This window comes from Gossypium arboreum, chromosome 7 (assembly GCF_025698485.1).
Source record: "Gossypium arboreum isolate Shixiya-1 chromosome 7, ASM2569848v2, whole genome shotgun sequence".
Classification (NCBI taxonomy): domain Eukaryota; kingdom Viridiplantae; phylum Streptophyta; class Magnoliopsida; order Malvales; family Malvaceae; genus Gossypium; species Gossypium arboreum.
The window spans coordinates 1,602,783-1,622,666 of NC_069076.1; the positions used below are offsets into that span (position 1 = coordinate 1,602,783).

The 19,884-nt window shown below is 31.4% G+C and overlaps 1 non-coding gene across 1 annotated transcript; it reads left to right on the forward strand.

Annotated features, from left to right (window-relative positions):
- Positions 1-4,917: 4,917 nt before the first annotated feature.
- LOC128296098 (small nucleolar RNA R71) lies at positions 4,918-5,024 on the forward strand. Its single transcript, XR_008286646.1, has one exon. It is a non-coding gene; the product is annotated as a small nucleolar RNA R71 (small nucleolar RNA).
- Positions 5,025-19,884: the final 14,860 nt, after the last annotated feature.

A 19,884-nucleotide genomic window follows, 5' to 3' on the forward strand; every position in this document is an offset into this window, starting at 1 on the left:
ATATCGAGGGCACGTAAATCATGCACTTCGCAATTCAAATTTTGCAGCTTACCAAAACATTAATCGATTTACCTCACGAGCATTCGCACACTCGCAAATCTACAAAATACCGGTTTTCGACATTTCGCTTTTCAACTTTTGCCAATCCGACTAAGAAAGAGGGTGTTAGTTACACACTGCTTATGCACAATATCTTGACGAGATCTACACACGAACCGCCTACAATTGGATTACTAACACGTTAATCTAACTATTCAAATACAAACTACGTATTAACCCCTTACAATATTCGGCCAACCACGCCTACAGATCATAGTAAGCTTATAAGAAATCAATCAGCAACTCATTAACAAATTTTTGTCAATGTTTACCACATAATCATAATTTCACCGCAAGTGTCTTCCTGAGCAACAGTCACTAAATCATTTATAACTGGAGCTACGAAACTCCATATCAAGTGCCATTAATTTTCCCTGAAAATAGACTCATATATATTATATCCATAAAATTTTTAGAATTTTTGGTTTGGCCAACCAATACCAGATTTTTCTCAAAGTTTCGCATGTTTCACTGTTTGACTAATCTGACCACTCTTCATTATGAATCAAATTTCTCATTGTACAGAATTCAAAATATGTTTTTGTTTATTTCATTTGAAACTAGACTCAACAAGCTTTAATTACATAATTTATTCAGCTTCTAATTCATCTCCCACAATTTATGGTGATTTTCCAAAGTCACGTCACTGCTGCTGTCCCAAGCAGATTTATTACCAAATTCACTCTTTCACACGTAACTTGCATGCATGTTATTTAAACATGTATATCACCAATCAATCATCACATATCTATGATTTTACTTAAGTATAATCTCCATTTCATCATTTTAAAGCGCAACATGTTAGCCGATTTTTCCCCTTAGCATCTAAGGCACGTGCATGCTCATTTGTTTGGCTCAACTTCACCTATCTTCCATTTTTCATCAAAAGAACATGAAACAACAGCCATTTCCTTCATTTTAATTCATGACTAAATGCTCACAACACAACTAAAAACCAAAATATGCTTCAAGAGTTAAAGTAGAATCAAGAAGAACTCATGAACATCAAGATAGAAGCAAACTACCATGAACTTACCTTCAATTTTCTTCCCCAAGTGATCGAACATTCAAGAGCTTTCTCCTCTCCTTTCTCTTCTCTAACTTTCGACTATGATGAACAAAGATGGACAAAAATTTGTTCTTTTCACCCCTTTTTCTTTTAATAAAATTTCATATTTCATCCATTTAATTCTTTAATACAAAAGACATGAAATGTCCATCATGGAACATTTACCTAAACCATTATCATGGAACATTTACCTAACCCATTATCATGGAACATTTACCTAACCCATTATCAATTTGTACCATGAATTATGGATATCAAGTGCTCATATTGTCTACAACAACATGATGGTTGGCCACTTCATGTAAAATGGGAGGTTTGTCATGCAAATCCTCCTATTTTGCACTCCTATTTATTCGGCCACTTCAATTTAGCCTATAGCATTTTCAAACATTTTCACATAGGTTCTATTTCATAATTTCACCCCCTTTTTCTTATGAAACAAAAATTAACTAAAATTGTCGGGTTCTATCTTAAACTTGGGCCTTCTAGAGGCCCACTAACATAATTAAACCTATGTCAACATTCACAGAATTCCCGAAAATTGGGGCGTTACATTATAAGTCGAGGTTTTGCATCTGGTTTAGTAAGAACGTAATGAAGAGCGGAGTGGTCAATGTACACAACAACTTTAGACACTATTAAATAAGGTCTAAATTTATCAAATGTAAAAATCACAGCTAGCAATTCTTTTTCTGTAGTAGTGTAATTCTATTGTGTGTCTGTCAAAGTTTTGCTAGCATAATAAACTGGCAGAAAATGCTTGTCTCTTTGTTGTCCAAGTACTGCACCTACAGCAAAATCATTCGCATCACATATTAGTTCAAAGGGTAAATTCCAATCAGGTGCAACCATAATCGGGGCATTAATTATTTTTTCTTTAAGAACGTCAAATGCCTCTAAACATTCCTAACCGAAATTAAATGGAACATCTTTTTCTAGTAAATTAGTTAAAAGTTTAGCTATTTTAAAAAAATCTTTAATAAATCTCCTATAGAACCCAGCATGTCTTTGGAAGCTTTTGATAGCCTTGATTGAATTAGGAGAGGTAATTTTTTGATGATTTCAATTTTCTCTCTATCAACCTCGATCCTTTTACTAGAAATTTTATAGCCCAAAACAATCCCTTCTTTAACCATAAAGTGACACTTTTCCCAATTAAGCACAAGGTTCGTTTCCTCACTAGAACAAGTTTTAAATTAAGGCATAAATGGAAAGACTTATCGAATACTAAGAAGTCATCCATAAACACCTCCATGATGTCTTCCACGAGTTTATCAAATATGACTAACATACAACGCTGAAAAGTGGTAGGAGCATTACATAATCCAAAAGGCATTTTTCGATAAGCAAATGTGTCATATGGACATGTAAATGTAATCTTTTCTTAATCCTCAAAAGCTATAGGGATTTGAAAGTAGCCAGAAAATCCACCTCGGAAGCAATAATACATGTGACCAGATAATCTCTCCAACATTTGATCCACAAATAGTAGAGGAAAATGGTTTTTCCTTGTAGCATCGTTCAACTTCTAGTAGTCAATACAAACTCTCCATCATGTCACTACTCTTGTTGGAATCAACTTGTTCTTCTCATTAGCCACAACAGTCATCCCTCCTTTCTTAGGAACAACTTGCACAGGACACACTCAAGGGTTATCAGATATAGGATAAATAACTCCAACATCTAGAAGTTTAATTATCTCAGCCTTAACAACTTCCTTCATGTTAGGATTTAAACTCATTTAAGCTTGCACACTTAGCTTATACTCATCTTCCATTAAAATCTTGTGGGTGCAAAAAGAAGGACTAGTTCCTCTAATATTAGAAATATTCCAGGCTATAGCTCTTTCGTATTCCTTTAACACTTGCAATAACTCATCCTTATCATTCCGCTTTAAGTCTAAAGCAATAATCACTGGTAGTGTAGAATCATTTCAAAGAAATGCATACTCCAAATGATTTGGTAATTGCTTCAACTCCAATTTAGGAGGTTCTTCAATAGAAGGTTTCAGCTTTAAGTCCTTACTTACCTCAATGGCGTCAAAATCTTTTTGTCTCGTGGTGACTCATTACCATCCAGATTAGTTTTCCTTTCACTTATCACTAAATTATCTCCATCGACCTCCTCACCTTGAACAAGACACAGTTCCAATGTATCTTTATGAATAAATTCCTACAATAAATCTTGAATAGCATGATTAATGGAATTAATAAAATAACAGGAACCATCTTACGTATTAGAAAATTGCACGGCATCATAGATTTAAAAAATGATATCATCATCACCTACTCTAAGCACAAGTTTACCATTACCCACATCATTAATAGCTCTAGCAGTAGCTAAAAAAGGTCGGTCTAAAATTAAAGTCACGTCAAGATCCTCATCCGTATCAAGTATAACAAAATCAATAGAGAATATGAATTTATATACTTTTCCAAATACATCTTCAATAATTCCCCTAGGATATTTAACAGATCTGTTAGTTAATTAAATACTCATCCTAATAGGTTTCAGTTCCCCAAGGCCAAGTTACTTGAACATTTTATAAGGCATTAAATATATACTAGCACCCAAATCAGCCAATGCTTTTTCAATGTTTAAACTACCAATAAAACAATGGATAGTAAAACTTCCTATATCTTTCAACTTAGTGGGTAGTTTATTTTGGAGAATGGTTGAACACTCCTCATTAAGTTCCACAGTGGATAGTTTTTCTAGCTTTCTTTTATTTGTCAATAACTCCTAGTAGAAAATTTTCATATATAGGCATCTGCGAAAGAGCTTCAACAAAAGGTAAGTTAATATGTAATTGCTTAAAAAGTTCAAGAAATTTACCAAATTGTTCATCCATGCAGTCTTTCTTCAACTTTGTTAGATATAAGATCGATGGTTTGCATTCTTTAAGCACTAGTGTTTGAATTTTTCAGTTTTTGTCACCTCGTCATCTTTCTCATCAGTTTCATATTGCAACTGCTTTTTAGGCTCAGACAACACCTTCTCATTTGTCAATGTAACTACCTTCACATGCTCCTTTGGGTTTGGTTCAGTGTTATAAGGTAAACTAATTTGTTGTCTTTTCGAAACTAGTTTAGCAAGCTATCCAATTTAATTTTCAAGTCCATGAATTGATGCTTGCTAATTTTTCAAAACAATCTCAGTGTTTTGAAATCGAGTTTCAGAAATCAGAATAAATTTAGCAAGCATCTCTTCAAGGTTCGGTTTCCTTTCTTGTTGATAAGGTTGCTGAAAACCCAGAGGGGGTTGTAACCTTTGATTTCCTTGACCACCCCAAGAAAAATTTGGATGATTCCTCCATCTAGGATTATAACTATTACTGTAGGGGTTATTTTGATATCTAGAATTATTACCCATAAAGTCGACTTGCTTATGTTCCATGTTAGACTTGAAAGGTGAATATTCTGAATTAATCATCTCCACTCCATTCGCATCACATTGTATCACTGGATTCACTTGCTTAGAAAAATTTAAACCATTAATTTTCTTACCAAGAACTTCAACCTGATTTTCCAACATATAAACTGCATCAATATTAAAAACTTTGGCTGCCTTGACAGGTTTTATTCTTGTAACTTGCCACTGATAATTATTAAGTGACAATCTCCTCAATAAACTCTTGAGCTATCTCAAATGTTTTGTTATTCAATGTTCCACCAGTTGCTGCATCAATCATCTATCTAGTCGAGGGGTTCAAACCATTGTAAAAAGTTTGAACTTGGAGCCATAAAGGTAGTTCGTGGTTAGGACACCTTCTCAACAAATCTTTAAATCTCTCACATGTATCATAAAATGTCTCAATATCAAACTGAAAAAAAGAAGAGATGTTGTTCCTCAATTTAGCTATTTTTTCTAGGAAAATATTTTAACAAAAACTTCTCAGTCATTTGAGCCAAAGTCGTGATAGAACCTTGTGGCAATAAATTTAACCATTGTTTTGCCTTACTCTTTAAAGAGAATGGGAACAACTGTAAGTGTATGGCATCACCAGTAACGCTATTAACTTTGAAAGTGTTGTAAATCTCTAGAAACTTGACCAAATGAGCATTCAGATCTTCATCTTGCAAACCATCAAACTGAACATTGTTGCACCATATGAATTCTGTTTAGCTTGATCTCAAAATTGTTTGCATTAACAGACAATCTAGCAGTACTCGATTTAGCCCCACTCAGAGTGGGCTTAGCATAATTATACATAGTTCGAGGGGCAGGACGTGTAGGAGTTACCTGATTATTTGATTATCACTCATCTGCACAAACATATTTGTTTCCTCTTGATCATCTCCTATGTTTTGTTGACTTTGCCTTACTTTTTTAACCTCTCTATGATTTTTGTGAGCAGTCTTTTCAATCTCACTATAAAAAAAGTAATGGATCCAACAGGTTTTCTCTAGTCATAAACCAAAAGAACCTACCAGAAGCTAACAAACAAAAAAATAGAATGCAAAAAATAAATTAAAAAATTTCAAATAAAAATAAAAAATGTTAAATTAATAAAAATAAAGTTTTCCTAATATTTTAGTCTCCGTAAAAGGGGCCAAAAACTTGATGTCCACGAAACCAACTAAAAATTCGACAAAGGTAAAGTGCACTTATCAATTAATAGTATAGATCAATTAATAGTATAGCTATAGTGAGCACAAATATCATTCCCACAATGACTAAAAGTGCTAGTAATTACCGTCTTTTTATTATTTAACCGATAAATTAGAGTGATTGATTAAAAACTAAAATTAACTAATTATATTAACTAAAGAACACAACAAAGAACAAATCAGAAAAATAATCGAGTAAACAACCAAGAAGCGAAACAATACCCAGGGAAGAACTTGCCTAGACTTCATCTATCATTATCAATTTATATTACGCAATTTCTTCACCTAATATCTTGATGCATAGAAATCCCTAAATTATGCTAATATCTCTATTCAAGACTAAGAGCAACTGACTCTAGGTTGATTAATTGAAATTTATTTCTAATTAAAACCCATATTATCGCATTAACTCGATCTATGGATTCCCCTATTAGATTTGACTCTGGTCCAGTAGATTTATGTCGTCCTATTTCTAGAAATGGCATGCAACTCCACTCAGTTATGCTAGATCTACTCTTAAACAGGGTCTATTATTCAACCACATCAAACATGGATTAATAGTCTAGAAATATTAAACCCAGAATTAAGCACACATAATTGAGAACAATATCCAAGTATTTGTTACGTAAAAATAGAAATCAAATAACAGAATCCATCCTAGGGTTCATCTCCCTAGGTATTTAGAAAATTAGTTCATAATCGCAAATAAAAACATCTAGAAGATAGTATAACCACAAGAAATAAAGAAACTCATAATAAACTTCAAAGAAATCAAAAGGAAATATTCAATCTTGATGGAAATCTGCTTCAGAGTCAGCTCCAATGATGTTTTTCAAGTTGTTTTCTTCAATATTCTCTGACGGCTCTCTCCCCTGTTCTTATATTTGGTATATATAGGTCTTAGAAGGCCCGAAAAACCTAAAAATTGTGTTTTTCCGCGTTTGAGGAGTGCAGTTTGTGATTTTCACATGGTCTAGCACACAGCCATGTGGCAGCCCATGTAGCTCACACAGCCGTGTGCCCAGCCCATGTAGGAGGGTCTAGCCCTTGTGACCCCTATACATTTTTTCAATTTTTCGGTTTTCACTCATTTTTCACTCATTTTGCGCCTACATGCTCTCTTAAGTATAAAAGCCTGAATTTAAAGGATTAGAAGCATAAAATTCACTATTTTACATCAAATAATCATCCAAAAATGCATTAAGAATGGGATTAAAACATGTTACTTTTCGCACTTATCAAGACCTAATTATGGTTTCTAAACATCCCTATAAATAGTAAGGTTATTCTGAATTAGTAAGCAAAGCTTTAAGAGCCGTAGTTAGTAGATTTAGGTTTTAATTTCAGTTTTTAAATACTTTACTTTTTCTTTGTTCTTTCACCTTGGTTCAACTTGAATCTAAGTTATTTTTATTAAGTATTTCAGCAATTTCTTTTATTGTTCTTTCAAAAACATCAAGATTAGTTTTGTTTTTAAGAGATTTCGCAACTACGAGCACATTCAATTTATCCAACGGATCAGTTTCTCTACCCTTCTCTTATTTAGTTTAATTGTGTACTTCTGTATGTTTAAATTAATTCTAAAATTATGGCATTTAGATCCATGAGAGGCTAATTCTATAGGGCGATCAATGAATGGATGTGGGAATAGTTAATAGAGGAATATGAGTTCCTATAAGGAATTAGTTGGATTAAATTATGCATGCTTAAACCCTAGAATTGACGACCCTAGGATTGACAACCCTAGGAAGTAATCTAGGTTAAACGATATCGGGAGATAAGTTTACCGAGTAAATTATAATTTATCCCGATGGGGAAAGTGAGGTCAAGAGATAAGTGTGTACCAGTCGATTAGTTAATTAGTAGAGGCTGAGAGATAATACGAGTTAACTAATAGCTAATTTCATCTCAACCTAAATTCTAAAGTTAATGATAACCACTGAAACAAGTTAATCTTCTACATGTTATTCTGATTTAGTTGTTTGTCAATTTTCTATTTATTCAATTCAATTTTATTTATTTTATGATTTTTATCTATTTTATTAGCCGTAGCAATATGGTTTTTGATTTTTACTATTTAGACTTGTTATTGTAGAAGTAAATTTCTGGTTTAATTCATACTTCTTTGGGTACAATCCTCAAAATACTTCCCTATGTTTCATTGTACACGTCTATATTACAATTTGACTCGTATACTTGCGGACCCCGCTAATTTAATTTTATATATTTTTGGTGTGGTATTTTCTAGTCAAATGTGCAAGCATTTGGCGGTGATCACATATTAGTCTTTCAATTAGCTTGCTCATTTCCGATTAGATTAAGGACGTGTTTAGGTTCATCTACTAACACAATATGTCTTTTTGTATTACGATCAGACCATGTAATATTGCTTAGTATTAGTTAAACGTTAGATAATCATTGAGCCAATATTTGCTTCCATTTTTCTTTGTGTACAAAAACTATTGAAGACAATATGGAAATGGTATTAATATAATTAATGGATAATATTAAATCAATTTGTTTGAAAATTACAAGTATATGCACTATAGCAAATTAGGCTTTTAGCGGCGTTTTTAGTGGCATTTGGATAAAAAAAAACACCGCAAATATATACCATTAGTGGCACTAATAGAAAAACACCGCAATAAATAAAGCAATAGCGGCATTTATGGGGAAAACGCCGCAAAAGGTAAAGCAATAGTCGTGTTCCAAATACAGCTGACGAATCTACAAAAATTCAAAGTAATGTTAACTTTAATTTACATGCATGTTGACTTTATTATTGATTTTTGTTTCAAATTCTTAAATTATCATATACCATTTTTTTAGCTGAAAGTGGTGGGAGGCATAAAACTCGAGGATGTACATAATTAAAAGATTTATACAATTTAAATTTTGTCAAGCGTGTCAAAGTAGCTAGAAACAGTCATGGTCAGCCTGTTGGATTAGAAGCTCGACTTTTAGCAGGATACTTGGGCATTATAGCACAAAATGCCAATCTATTACCAATCAACTATGAGTCATGGCATCATAGACCTGATAGTAACAAAAATCAAGCTCTCGATAATATTAAGGTAATAAGGTGAATGTAATTTATAATACTTTGGTATAAGTCATTTATATTTACTTTCTAAACTTGTGTTATTTGCAGAAGAGATTTTCTTTAGAGGTCTCGGATAATTATGTGAAGAAGGCATTAGGAAAGAAATGGAGAGACCATAAAAGTACTTTAAAAAAGGAATATTTTAAGAAAAATATAAGCCTCAAAGAGAAATTGCGAAATGTCCTGTCGGGAACGTTGTAGTACTAATGGGAAGATGCAGTTAGATTTTAGAATTCAAAAAAAAGAAGAGATATTACGTACTTCTAAAATCTTATAATTATTTTGGTTTATAGTATTTTCTATATACATAATAATAATTTCATAATGTAGGATCGTGAGCAAGTTTGAACTACAAGTAGGCAAAAACAAAAATTCACGTACACAACTAGGTCGACAAGTTTTACTTGTGTAACTGATGACGAGGTATTTTGAATTTATTAATTGTGTCAAATATTAACTAATTTTTACTAAATAATATTTTTCTTACTATATTGTCGGAACTGTCGTCTGGTCAAAAAGTTGGACGCCTTCAGCTTTTTGACATTACACATAGAAAGAAAGATGGATCTCCTATGACTACTGAAGTTGTAGAAATTATGGTATATTTACTTAATAATTTTGAATTATTTTAAATATTTATCATGTTTAATTATAATGGTTTAATTCAGGGTGTGTAATGCAAATAATGCCAAGTTATGTTGCATTTGTTTGATTATATATTTTGTTTCTAACTCTTTGATTAATATATTAGGAAAACTAAAGGATAAAAGGGTGGAGTATGAAGCAATCACTTCAAGTGATATTTTTGTTAATCTGGATGACATTGATAACCGAATTATTACTGAAGTTTTGGGTCCTGAAAGTTATGATCAAGTTCGATTTCAATGATCTTTTGTTAACCCAACATAATATTTTGGATCCAGCTCGTAGCAATACATGTCTTCAGTGAATTAGGCTCAAGTTGATGTTCAGAGGTTAAGAGACCATATGGCTTAGATGTAAGCGAGCACAATTGAGCAAATTGCTCAACTTAAAGCGAAGGCAGCATTGAGAGATGTAGAGGCTCAAAGAAAATATAATGAACTACAGCTACAACATAAAGTGGAGGCAACAACAAAGGAAGCAGAGGCAACAAGAAAATATGACGAAGAATATGATGAAGATGTTTCAGCAGTCACAGAATCCGCCATCTTAGGCTTTTGTTTTCTTATTGTGAGAATATCTTAACACTATAACTTTTGAGTATAATATATTTTTTTATTTCATTTCTTAATTTAGATCATATACATATTTCTTTCGTGATAGTATCATTCAGATTTGAAGTTTTTGATTGGATTTGATGTTACAGGAAATTATGTTGAAAATTCGGGTTTTATATGAATTAAAATGGTTTAGAAAAATCTACTACAGTTAGAGGCATTTTCCCACAAAAGCCGCTAAAGATCATGTTCTATAGCAGCATTTTTAGTAAAAGCGCCGCTAAAGGTCATGTTCTATAGCAGCATTTTCCCACATAAATGTCGCAAAATTTAACAGCGTTTTTTTGTGACAGTTATCAAAAAGCTGTAAATTATTTTAGCGGAGCTTAAGGCCAAAAAAACACCGTTAAAAACCTATTTTGCTGTAGTGATATAACAAATATACTACACTTAGGGCATCAAATCCAACACTCAACAGGACTTGTTATCAAGTAACAACTACACTGGATTATAGTTGTTGTAACTAAAGCTCTATTTTTAACATGGCTATCTATATTTATATATACAAAATTATATATTTATATATAAAAATTTAATGTTTGTAAATTAAATATTAATTTCTAGTGAGTTAAATAAAATAAATAAAAAGAAAATCATTAAAAAGTAATAGATACAGTGCAACGTAGATTGCATTCCTAAATAAAAAAATATATGTTTAGGCATGTCTTGCGAGAAAGTAACAAGGTAGCTGATTGTTTGGCAAAGGCGACAAAAGGAAAGCTAAACTAAGTAGTACTTTTTCCACCACAATGTGTTATACAGCTGCTAAAAGAAGATACTCATAATTCCTTATAAGAAGGAACAATTGTTTCCATCCATTCCTAGCTAATAAGAGTGTTTTTTTTTCTTTACCAAAAAAATATATGTTTAAACTTTAGAAATAAATAAGGGCATAAATAAACCTTCAACATCATTCATAAAAAACACTAAAAGATAAAAAAAGATTTAAATTAGACAGAAATTAAAACAGTCAAAAGTTCCTATTAAAGCTGAGGATACATATATGTCCCAAACATTAAAACATAAAACTAAAAGAAAACGAAAGGAAACTTAAATTAACATTAAACAACCAAAGTTCTTAAACCCTAAATAGATAATGTTATAGTGGGGGGCAATGGGGCTATGATTATAATAAACTAGAGATTTCCTTGAGAGATCATCTCCAGCAAATCCAGCTCTTTCTTCAACGAATCCATTTCTAAGGGAAGCTCAAAATTGCCCATGCCACTGCCATTGCCATTGCCATCTCCTTCAAGCATTGATCCAAAGTTTTGATTACTATGAATATCATTATAAACATTAGCATCAAAACAGTAATTCACTTCCTGCTGATGTTGACGTTGACATTGAAATTATGGTATATTTACCTATGACTATTGAAGCTACAGAAATTATGGTATATTTACCTAATAAATTTTAAATTATTTTAAATATTTATCATGTTTAGTTATAATGGTTTAATTCGTCGTTTATAATGCATATAATGCCAAGTTATGTTGCATTTGTTTGATTATATATTTTGTTTCTAACTCCTTGACTGATTTATTAGGAAAAACTAAAGGATAAAAGGGCAGAGTATGAAGCAACCGCTTCAAGTGATAGTTCTGTTAATCTGGACGACATTGATAATCGAATTATTACTGAAGTTTTGGGTCCTAAAAGGTATGGCCGGGTTCGATTTCAATGATCTTTTATTAACCTAACACAATATTTTGGATCCAGCTCGCAGCAATACATGCCTTCGGTGAATCAGGCTCAAGCTGAAGTTCAGAGGTTAAGAGATCAGATGGCTCAGATGCAAGCGAGCACAGTTGAGCAAATTGCTCAACTTAAAGCCGAGGCAGCATCAAGAAAAGAAAAGGCTCAAAGAAAATATAATAAACTGCAACTACAACTTAAAGCGGAGGCAGCAGCGAGGGAAGCAGAGCAACAAGAAAATATGACGAACTCTAACTACAGCTTCAGAATATGATGAAGAAGTTTCAACAGTCGCAAGATCCGCCATCTTAGACTTTTGTTTTCTTATTAGGAGAATATCTTAACACTATAACTTTTGAATATAATATATTTTGTTATTTCATTTATTAATTTAGATCGTATACATATTTCTTTCTTGATAGTATCATTTAGATTTGAAGTTTTTGGTTGCATTGATGTTACAGGAAATTATGCTGAAAATTCGGGTTCTATATGAATTTAAAATGGTTTGGTAAAATCTCCTAAAGTTAGAGGCGTTTTCCCACAAACGCCGTTAAAGAACATGGACTTTAGCTGCACTTTTACTAAAAACGTCGTAAAATTTAGTGGCATTTTTTGCGACGCTTATCAAAAAGCCGTAAATTATTTTAGCGACACTTATAGGGCCAAAAAAACGCCGCTAAAAACTTGTTTTGCTGTAGTGATATAATAAATATACTACACTTAGGGCATCAGATCCAACACTCAATAGGAGTTGTTCTCAAATAACAACTACACTAGGTTACAGTTGTAACACCCCAACCCGTATCCGTCGCCGAAATAGGGTTACGAGGTATTACCGGACAATACATCTTATTTCCATACATTTATGCATTCATTATCATAATCCATTCTCAAACATTCACATTGTCCCTGATAAGGTTCTACAAGACCTTAAAACATACTTAAAAGTGGTTCAGGACTAAATCGATCACATATAAAAGTTTCCAAACACTTAGAAAAATTTCATGAAATCATAGGTCACATGCCTGTGTGAATTGGCCTTGTGCCTCACATGGTTACTAGACACGCCCGTGTCATAGGCCATGTGAAAACAGGGCATACATACTAACTTAGGTCACATGGTCGACCACACGCCCGTGTGTCTAGTCCATGTATCCTTCAAAATGACTACACACGCCCATGTGTCAAGGTTAGCAAATATTCATACCGTTCAAAATTAGCAAATATCATTCATTATGCCATTCAAACTTAGCAAATATTCATTCATTCACTTCAATACCTCTTAAGAATTATGTACCACAATTCATATCAAAATTATACAACATTATCATACTAGTCAAACTCATGTAAGTTTAACTTCCAAAATATGTATATTTCATACCATGCTTCAACAACTTTCATGTTTATACACTATCATATACAAAATAACAACTTAACAACCTAGGTGCATGCCATTTTACCAAAAGAAAAGTACTTCACCACTTTGAGTTCGGGATTGGCTTGGATGATGAGTCCTTAACTTTCTTTCGTACCTAGACTTGCGCATGGAAACATACCGTACGCTAAGTATACACTCAGTGGTATTTCTATAAACTAATGCTTAAACAAATATTAAGCTATGTATATACATTGTAACTTAAACTTTTTACTTTCATAATCTTAATAGTTTCGTCTCTTACATTCAATTTATAACTTTTACACATCATTCAATGTCTTTCAACATCGTATATCAGTCTCAGTCACATAAACAATAACAGTCAGTCTTTAGTACTTTTATTTACCCCTATTAACATGACTCGGACCTGAACGGATACACGGATCCAACCCACACTCCGGGGATAATGTACAGTGTTTCTTCAGTCGAAACCGGAATACACCGTAGGGTAAATGTAACAGTAATAGTCATAGTTAGGTACGAAGTACCTCTTCGGAACGAATCCGGAACAGTCACAGTAGTCGACACATATAGTGTCTCATCGACACACAGTCGGAATATCCCTGAACACTTCCAATCTTATGGCATGCCAATTATATCCGACTAGTCCGACACTTGTTAATAGGGTGTACAAATCATTACATTTCAATACAAAAGCAGTAATAATTTCTATCATATCATTCATTATACATTCTAACTATGAAGAATAGCAATTACATTGTATTAAATCATTAAACATAGTTTATAGAAATATAAACCGAAATTCTCGAGTTTACTCGATATCCTCGTTCACTTTCTCCTTTCCCCTTTTCGATGACATTTCCGGTGCTATGTTAGCTACATAAAATTTAACATTTAAAATTATCAATATATATTATTTAATAACACACTCTTGTATTTCCATGTATCTTTTACTTAAATTCCAATTTAGTCCTTCCACCATAACCATTCTTTTTCTTCAAAACAAATCCTATATTTTCATCCAATTATCATTTTAAACTATTCCAACTCTTAAATTTACAGCATAAAACACTAATTACAACATCTTCTCAATTCAATCCTTATTATTGCAAGACCTATATTTTCTTTCACAATTTAATCCTTCTCCCACTTCTAACTTGAATTTCCATCAAATTAACACTTAATTCTTCCATTTATTCAACTTAATCAACATCTAAAAATTCAATAACTTTTTAAATTTCAACATAACTCAAGTAGTATTCTTTCTTAGGATTCCATAGACATCAAAATTACAAGAAAAGAGACCGAATTGACTTACCAATCAAGCTTGGAACTCTAAAACCCTAAATTTTCCTTTTCTTTTTCTTTCCCTTTTTCTTTCTTTCTTTCCCTGCTCTGTTTCATTTTCATTCTTTCTTTTATTTCTTTCTTTTATTTTATTTTTATTTAATTACTTTATTATATTATATTATTATAATAGACTTTAATCATTATTATTATTTTCTTATAAAATAAGTAAATACACATTTTATTACATGTGTACCATTTATATTTTTACACATTTTATTTATTTTTACCATACATTTGTCACCTTATGGCCTAATTGCTAATTTAGTCCCTTGGCTTTCTTACAGTTTATAATTAAACCTTCACACTTTATTCAATCTAGTCCTTTCACTAAATTAGCCTTAATTCAAGGTTATTCACTTAATCAAAGTCTAATCAACTACACTATTAGCTTCGTAAATATTTCTAATAAATATTTACGAATTCATTTTGCAAAAAATAATGACCCGAAAATTTCAATTTTTCCAATGACCTTAAAATTTGAGTCATTACACTGTGTGTCTCACACGGCCACCAGACACACCCGTCTAAAGACTGACTTGAATTTTTAATTATACTCCAAGAGACATATAGCCATATAATATGACCGTATGTCGCACACTACTGAGACACGCGCCCGTGTGGAAAAAAATAGGCCATTTGAAAAGCCAATTTGCCACGTTTTCCACAAGCACACATAGCAACCAAAATAGCACCATTTAAATACATCTTTAAGCAATTAAAAACATGACAATTCATTATGCCAAAACTATCACAATTTACCTAATTCCAAATGCATTAACTCTTCATCTTATCTTCAATTTCCAAGTCACTTAATATACCATATCATCATCTCAAAACAAACCACAATGTGCCAACTTCCAAGCATTAGCATATCGATTAACAACTAACCAAAGTAACCAACACATAACCTTACCAAATAAGCCAACATATAAGGCATTATATACATCACATATATAACACTTACCAAACACAATTTAAGCCAACTTTAATGGTAATACATACCAATATTTACAAGCAAAATCTCATGGCTAATATCATAGTTCAAAACATACCAAAATGACTTTAGCCTATACATGACATATACCATATATACAAAGCTCCAAAAGTACCAACAAGTAGACAATAGTGTGATGATGGTTTCCGATGATCCCCGATGTCTAAGCTAGCTTTGATGATCTAAAAAAAACATGGAAAGAACACACAAAGTAAGCTTTAAAAGCTTAGTAAGCTATATACAAATAAAGCCATCATATGAATATTTGCATTTCAATTCAAATATGCTAAGCATAACTAATCACATATAAGAACACAAACCTTTCTCATCAAACAAATATTCAACATCTTAATCAAATTCATCATTTGTTTCATTTTCAATGCTCGTATGAGTCTCGTACATACCTGAGTCCTTTAACTCATCCACACATTCTTTCTCGACATAAATTTTCCCATTGAACCATTTGGAATCATTAAGAATACTCGGAAATCACATAAGATGGAACAATGCCATATCCCAGATATGGTCTTACATGTTATCACATATCTATGTCACTGTCCCAGACAAGGTCTTACACGAAATCGATTAACGATGTCAATGTCCCAGACATGGTCTTACACGTAATATCAATACAATGCCAATGTCCCAGACATGGTCTTACATGTAATCACATATCGATAACCTAATCTAATGACATTCGTATCTTATACTATTCCTAAGGTTCGTACGAGACTTTCGAATATCGAAACTTCATCGTTTCTTACTCGTAATTGCTCGTTCAATATTCACAACAATTCAATGGAAAGTAAACACATATAATTAAATTTAAGGACATTTATTTGCATATGAACTTACCTCGTAGTCGGAATAGAGAGACTAGATCGACTATTCAATAACCTTCGATTTCTCCCGATCTAAATCTGATTTCTTTCGTTCTTGATCTATATACATTCAAAATTAACTATTTTATTCCTCAATTCATTCAATTTCATCCAAAACACACAATTTGGGACATTTTACACATTAACCCCTATAATTTCACATTTTTTTTCAATTTAGTCCCTATTTCACAAAACACAAAATTCACACAATTCAATTTAAACCCATGTGTGTCGAATTACTATAGTACCCTTAGTAGCACATATTTCACATTTATTTCATAATTTAATCCCTTAATTTACACTTTTCACAATTTAATCCCTAATTAACATTTTTGTCAAAAATCACTTTACAAAACATAGATATCTATCATCAAGCTTTAATATTTCATCATCAAACATTCAAAAACTCATGAATTCATCAATGGAAATTTTCAAAATCATCAACACTTTCAAAAATTTAAGCATGGGCTAGCTAGTACTCAAAGCAACGATCACAAAAACATAGAAATTATCAAAAACCGAGCTCAAAACACTTACCAAATTGAATTTACAAGTGCCGAACCTTAGATGAGTAAAATGGCTTCTTTTTCTTCTTTAAATTCGGCTAGGTGATGAAGAAAATAATAAATTTTGACTTTTTTTATTAATTATACTTAAATAACCAAATTACATTATTAACCTTTGTTATAAACTTATAAAATCATATAATGGATGTCCAATATTGTCCACCAACATTTCAAATGGTCTAATATCATCATAAGTACCTTTCATTTACTAAATCATAACAATTAGACACCTTTATCAAATAGAATGCAACTTTTACATTTTACGCGTTTTAGTCCTTTTCTCAAATTAAGCTATTAAACAATAAAATTAGCTCACGAAATATTCACACATATATAATCACATGCTATAAACATAAAAAATAATATTAAAATAATTTTACGACCTCGAATTTGTGGTTTCAAAACCACTATTCTGATTTAGCTAAAACCGGGTTGTTGCAACAGTTGTTGTAACTAAAGCTCTATTTTTAACATGGCTGTCTCAAATAATAGTTGCTCTAAACAACAACTCTTGTTAAATAAGCATTGTTGCTCCGGAAGAGATACGCTCAATAGTATAATTTCCTAGAATATAATATTTTTATCTCAAAGAAAAGATAAAAATGTTAATAGCCAAAACTAAGTACCTAAATGAGGACATTGGTATAATTGTTAGGATAGTGGATAACTACAATGAGATGAAAGTTAATACACTAAGAGAGCAAGTTTTTTTCCCCATTATTGTACCCATGAATATTTTGTCAACTTAATAGTCCTAAATGCATGCCACTTACGTGGAAACTGCTTTATATGAGAACAATAGATTGATTAGTCTTGTGGTAAGGCATGCAAAGATAAATAGAAAATAGTGGTCACACCAGCAACAGAAAAGTCCATAATGATTGTTTCCTTAGATTTTACAGTTGCATCCTGCATCAGCCAGTTCACTATGTTGTATGCTTCATTTATTTAGTTTTAGGTATTATTTACATTTGTCCTTGGAGTTATGTGCAAACTTTCATTTGAAAAAAAAAATGATTGCAAGAAGTCTTTCCTTGCCCTTAAATTCTTTCCTCTATTTTTTGATTGAACACTTCTATTGTATTAAAACCAAATTTCTATTTCTATGCAAACTAGTCGATTAGGTGAATTTTGCTATCAGTTTGAGCAGGTTCTTTATTGAACTTCTTTGTTGTATGTTGTGTTTTCTTGCAAATTTTGTATCATCTTGTTAGATTTGAGCCATTTAAAACCTTTTTCAATTCAGTTGTAAGGTGGAAATTGTAACCATCCAGACCAGATATTTTCAAGATGTTGCTACATGTAATCCAAATTTTTGTGGTGTTTTCTTGCAAATTTATACATGTGTACCCTGTGATTGTTGCTTGTCTTAGGGTGAGAATATCAAATGTGTAAAATGTCACTAAAATTTAGGATAAACAAACGAAAATAATCACATTTGTTTGTCTTAGGTTACATTTTAGTTACTTTTGTTTGAACTGTTACATTTTAGTTACTTACGTTATCGTGTTGTAACATTTTAGTCACTAAGTCGTTAACAGTATAATGGTAAGCTGACGTGGCACATTAAATCATAATTTCAAATGAAAATTTTAGGTTAAATTATACAATTGGCCCCAATATTTTTTCGTTTTGAGGAATTTAATTCTTTTTTTTTATGTTCCTTTAACTTTCTTTTTTTTCCCCGATTCTCTTTTCCTTCTCTCTCAGTTTTCCTCCATTTTTTATTTCTTTTAACGTAGTTTTTCTATGTTTTCCATTAGTTAAAACCAATCCCTATACTTTTATTTTTTTGAACAATTTATTTTTCTTTTTATTTCTTTATTTATTAAAGCCAAATATAGGGACTAGTTTTAACAAATGGAAAACATAGAAAAATTACGTTAAAAGAAATAAAAAATGGAGGAAAACTGAGAGAGAAGGAAAAGAGAATCAGGGAAAAAAAAGAAAGTTAAAGGAACATAAAAGAAAAGAATTAAATTCCTCAAAACGAAAAAATATAGGGGCCAATTATATAATTTAACCTAAAATTTTCATTTGAAATTATGATTTAACATTCCATGTCAGCTTACGTTACACTGTTAACGGCAATTAACGGCTCAGTGACTAAAATGTTACAGCACAATAAGATAAGTGACTAAAACGTAACATTTCAAACATAAGTAACTAAAATGTAACTTAAGGCAAACAAAATTGACTATTTCCATAGTTTATCTTAAAATTTATTATGATAGATTTTATTGATTTAAGTGTATATGATATTTTATTTTAAAAGTAGATAAATTATTTTTTCTTAAGAATTTGTAGTATTAGATTTTAATTTAAAAGTATTCATTTAGAGTCAAAACGTCCTTAAATATTTGGGGTATTTTGAATAATTTTGGGACAATATTTGTCTCTAAAAATTTAAGGATAAAACCCACCCCTAATTATTTTGATATGTTGTTATAAATTTGGGAGGATATTTTTCCTTAAAGCTTTAGGGATGAATTTCATTTTAATTATAATTTTATATTTGTCAAGTTTTTCAGACACAATTTTAAATTAGGGACGAATTAAATTGTCTTTAAATTTATTAAAGATGATTTTAATCGTCCCAAAATCATTAATTTTGTAGTGTGCATTGCTATATATATTTATATATAAAAATTTAAGGTTTGTAAAATAAATATTAATTTCTGGTGAGTTAAATAAAATAAATAAAAAGAAAATCATTAAAAGTATTAGGTACAGTGTAAGGTAGATTGCATTTCTAAATAAAAAATATATGTTTAGGTATGTCTTGCGAGAAAATAATAAGATAATTAATTGTTTGGTAAAAGAACAATATATGTTATACGAGTATTAAAAGAAGAT